Source organism: Symphalangus syndactylus, chromosome 3, assembly GCF_028878055.3.
Source record: "Symphalangus syndactylus isolate Jambi chromosome 3, NHGRI_mSymSyn1-v2.1_pri, whole genome shotgun sequence".
Classification (NCBI taxonomy): domain Eukaryota; kingdom Metazoa; phylum Chordata; class Mammalia; order Primates; family Hylobatidae; genus Symphalangus; species Symphalangus syndactylus.
In genome coordinates, this window is record NC_072425.2 from 112,396,222 (window position 1) to 112,401,326 (window position 5,105).

Consider the following 5,105-nt stretch of genomic DNA (forward strand, 5'->3'; position numbering starts at 1 on the left):
AAACCACAGTCTGATTCCAGAGTCTATAGTCCTAACTACTATATTCTACTGTCATACTGCTTTGAGTTTTAATACTTGAGTTTGTATCATGAACTAGGCACCGCTTGATGTTTTCGCACATATTATTGCATTTTTCTGGATCATATAGTAGTAGTAGAAAAGATAATCCTGGCAGAAGTAAGTAAATGTGCCTCATTTCTAAAATGGGTATAATAATAGTGTCTTCTCCATGAGATTTTTGTGAGGAATAAACTATGCAGTGAATGACAAACACCCAACAGTGCTTAAACACTTTACAGACACATCATGTGTTATTGAGATAAGTCAAATCACAGTTGAATTATTTTATGCTCCAAACTGATATACATATTGTACTATACTACTTATTAGCATAGTGCTTGCCACATAGCTAATATTTAACAAATCTTGTTGAAATGAATGCATAAATATTTTAGATAATTTTTCTAAATTTTTCTTTTCTGTTTTTAAAGCCAAATTAAGATTAGAAACTTCATATTTAGTATTACCAGTGATGACAGCTAAAGGAGAAATATAAAATATTTAGAACTTTAGTAATAGAAGAATAGTAGCAAATGATCACATCTTTATGATGCAAAATATATACATAAATTTAAACTCTCACTATAAATATAAAATATCTTTTTCAAATGAGCATAAATACCCTATAAGATGTTCCACTTCATTACATTAAATAGAGAATGTCTTTTTAGATTAATTATAATGATATTATAACAGAGCATGTGAATCTTTCATCAATATGTATTTTTAGTAATTTATTCATCTGAAAATGCCATGGACAAAAAGACTGATGCTTCCAAAGCAATCACATTGTAATACATTTTCTCAGGTAACACCATCCATGAGCACTGAGATTAAAAATATGGCCCTGCTCACCAGGGCATGGTAGAGGAAATCTACAGACCAATCACAGTTCTTAGCAGAGGTAGAAAGGATCATGCCCCTATTCTTTCTGAAATTTCAACGTGAGGCGTAAGTACCTATTTTAGGATCAAGAAAACCTTTGTAATCATGAACCTACCTCTGACCTAACCTGCTCTTCATTAGAAGAAAAGGATGAGATGTTCCAGAGCAGGGTTTAACTAACGGTGTCCAGCCTGTAAATTTTTATTGTACAATTCATGCGCTAATAATGTTTTTAACATTTGTAAAGGATGTGAAATAAATGGGAATATGAGACACAGATCATGGCCCACTAAGCCTAAAATACTTACTGTTGGCTTCTTTACCTAATACATCTTCTATAGTGATGAAAATGTTCTGTATCTCTGCCGTCCAATATGGTAGTCATGAAACAAACATAGCATTGTGTAGTTGAAATGTGACTAGTGCAACTGAGAAAATACATTTTAGTTGCATTTAATTTTAATTAATCCAAATTTAAATAGCCACATGTGTCTGGTGGCTACCAAATTGGACAGCACAGCTTTAGAGCACCATCTCTCCTGTCCCCAAAATTCTGAACCATCAAAAACCAAAAACAATAGGTGAGATAGAAGCTGCTATAACCTGACGTGTCCTTAGTTATTCAGTTCATCTAACTCCTGCGAAAACATTTTCCTTTTCTACCATTTCTTATCCCCTTTGATTCCATTTCTCTCATTTCTTTCCGATGTTTCTTCAGACACCTTACTATCCCAATTATCTTGTGTTTTAACTGAAATGCAGAACAGAATGGCAAGCTAAGATCCTGCTTCAGGCCCTTTTGCAAGACCAAGTCAAAACTCTAAATTATTGCCCTTAAAGGAGTGTGGCAAATGGATTCTTTTGGTACTTGATTGAAGGATATGGATATTTCTCTGATGGGTTATGAATTGATCACTATGTATAAAGCAATTTCTGTGGGAAATTCTGAGTTCCAAACAGTTGACTTAAAAAAACTGGCCACACACTTTTTGATAAATTAGGAATCAATTGTGTATTGTTTACAATAAGCAACTACTTATAAGTTGAGGTTTCTACTTTTTTTTTCTCACTAAACTTTGTTTTAATGGGTCTCAAAATTCTGTGACAGGTTTTTGGTCAAGTTGTTTCCATTAAAAAGTACTGATTTTAGTGAAACCCCGTCTCTACTAAAAATACAAAAAAATTAGCCAGGCGTGGTGGTGGGTGCCTGTAGTCCCAGCTACTCAGGGGGCTGAGGCAGGAGAATGGCGTGAATCCAGGAGGCAGAGCTTGCAGTGAGCTGAGATCGCACCACTGCACTCCAGTCTAGGCGACAGAGCGAGACTCCATCTCAAAAAAAAAAAAAAAAAAAAAAAAAAGTACTGATTTTAGGCTGGATGAGGCAGCTCACACCTGTAATCCCAGGAGGCTGAGGCTGGTGGATCACCTGAGGTCAGGAGTTGGAGACCAGCATGGCCAACATGGGAAAACCCCATCTATACTAAAACTACAAAAAAAAAAAAAAAAAAAAAAAAACACTAGCCGGGCATGGTGGCAAGCGCCTGTAGTCCCAGCTACTAGGGAGGCTGAGGCAGGAGATTCACTTGAACCCAGGAGGCAGAGGTTGCAGTGAGCTGAGGTCATGCCACTGCACTCCAACCTGGGCAACAGAGTGAGACTCTTGTCTCAAAAAAAAAAAAAGTAGTACAGATTTTAAAAACTAATAACTTAAAACTGCCACATGCCAAAAGAAAAAAAAGTGGTCCACGAAACATTCTTCTTTCCTTCTAAAGGTTTTATGAGGCATTGTTATCATTAACCAGTCTTTTACTATTAAACTTAAATGGCCAATTGAAACAAACAGTTCTGAGACCATTCTTCTACCATTGATTAAGACTGGGGTGGCAGGTTTTAGGGATAATATTCATTTAGCCTTCTGAACTTTCTGGGCAGATTTGGTGACCTTGCCAGCTCCAGCAGCTTTCTTGTCCACTGCTTTGATGACATCCATGGCAACTCTCTGTCTCATATCATGAATAGCAAAGCAACCCAAAGGAGGATAGTCTGAGAAGCTCTCAACACACATGGGCTTGCCAAGAACCATATCAAGTGATGGCAACATCACCAGACTTCAAGAATTTAGGGCCGTCTTTCAGCTTCTTAACAGAATGGCGATAAATCTTTTCCTTCAGCTCAGCAAATTTGCGTGCAATGTGAGCTGTGTGGCAATCCAGTACAGGGGAATAGCCAGCACTGATTTGGACTGAATGCTTCAGGATAATCACCTGAGCAGTGAAGCCAGTTGTTTCTGTTGGTGGATCATTTTTGTTGTCACCAGCAACATTGCCACAATGAACATTTTTGACAGACACATTCTTGACATTGAAGCCACATTGTTCTGAGGAAGAGAGTCACTCAAAGCTTCATGGTGCATTTCAACAGACTTTACTTCAGTTGTAACATTAACTGGAGCAAAGGTGATCACCATACCAGGTTTGAGAATACCAGTCACTACTCCTCCAATAGGCAGAGTAGCAACACTACCAATTTTGTAGACATCCTGGAGAGGCAGGGACAAGGGCTTGTCAGTTGGACAAGCCGGTGGTAGGATGCAGTCCAGAGCCTCAAGCAGCTTGGTTCCACTGGCATTGCCATCTTTATGAGTGACTTTCCATCCCTTGAACCAAGGCACGTTAGCACTTGGCTCCAGCATGTTGTCACCATTCCAACCAGAAACTGGCACAAATGCTACTGTGTCAGGGGCTGTAGTTAATTTTCTTAATGAAAGTGCTGACTTCTTTAATGATTTATTTGTATTTCTTCTTGCTGTAGAGTGGCTCAGTGGGATCCATTTTGTTATCAACAATTAGTTGTTTCCCACCCAGTGTGTAAGCCAGAAGGGCATGCTCATGGGTCCGCCCATTCTTGGAGATACCAGCTTCAAATTCACCAGCACCAGCAGCAACAATCAGGACAGCACGGTCAGCCTGAGATGTCCCTATAATCATGTTTTTGATAAAGTGTCTGTGTCCTGGGGAATCAATGATAGGCATGTAGTATTTGATGTCCCTATAATCATGTTTTTGATAAAGTGTCTGTGTCCTGGGGTATCAATGATAGGCATGTAGTACTTGCTGGTCTCAAATTTTGGCAGGGAGATATCAATGGTGATACCACGTTCACATTCAGCTTTCAGTTTATCCAAGACCCAGGCATACTTGAACGAGCCCATTCCCATCTCAGCAGCCTCTTTCTCAAATTTTTCAATGGTTCTTTTGTCGATGCCTCCTCATTTGTGGATCAGATGGCCAGTAGTGGTGGACTTGCCCCATCTACGTGTCCAATGACCACAATGCTGATATGAGTGTGTTCCTTTCCAATTTTGGCTCTTGGGGCTGTTTTCACAACCCTTGTTTTCTGGTGGCGAACCCACTGGGGGAAAAGAAACTCTACTATTTTTATAGAACACTTTTTGTTTCCTTGTTAATTCTATGGGAAAATACATTATACCAGCCTATCATTGTAAATATCAAAGAGGACTCCTTCAAAAAATGCAAATGTGCTCTGTTTCAGTAGGTCTTAGATGAAACCAAAAGCCTTTCTTTTTGACAAGTACACTTAAGCTAAGCTGATGTCGGCAGAGGAGATTGACAGCCCCACCATTCAGTAACATAGTATTAACAGATCCAGAGAAAGATTTGTTGAAAAGTAAGTCAGAACCATTCACTAAATAAATTTTAGGACTATCAGTTTTCTACATTATGACACCTTATGCTTTCATGGTTTGTACGTTCTGTTTCTTGGGTCTTATATTCCTAGAAAATGACTACTTTTAGTTTTTGTCATCTTCTTTCAGAAAGAACCAAATGTCCCTTCTTCTGTGAGACCTTCCTTGAATTCCCAAGAAAAATTTGGCTTTCTTTTTTAAATATTCTGAATTACACTTTGCATGTAAACTCTATTACAGTCTATCACATTGTGTTAAATTTGTTTCACATTAAGAGGAGTCATGTCTTATCATGTATGTAATTTCATACCTAAAATATTTTATAGTGCATAATTAATGCTCTATAAATGTTTGATAAACAGAAAATAAGAAAAAAATCAGAGCTGACTATAGTTAACTGACATTTTAGTTAAACATGATAAGTATTTACAATCTTTGCCAGTTTTTAAATCAT

The 5,105-nt window shown here is 37.9% G+C and overlaps 1 pseudogene; it reads right to left on the reverse strand.

The window, feature by feature from the left end:
* Positions 1–2,447: 2,447 nt before the first annotated feature.
* On the reverse strand, positions 2,448–4,481 carry LOC129479534 (elongation factor 1-alpha 1-like; annotated as a pseudogene).
* Positions 4,482–5,105: the final 624 nt, after the last annotated feature.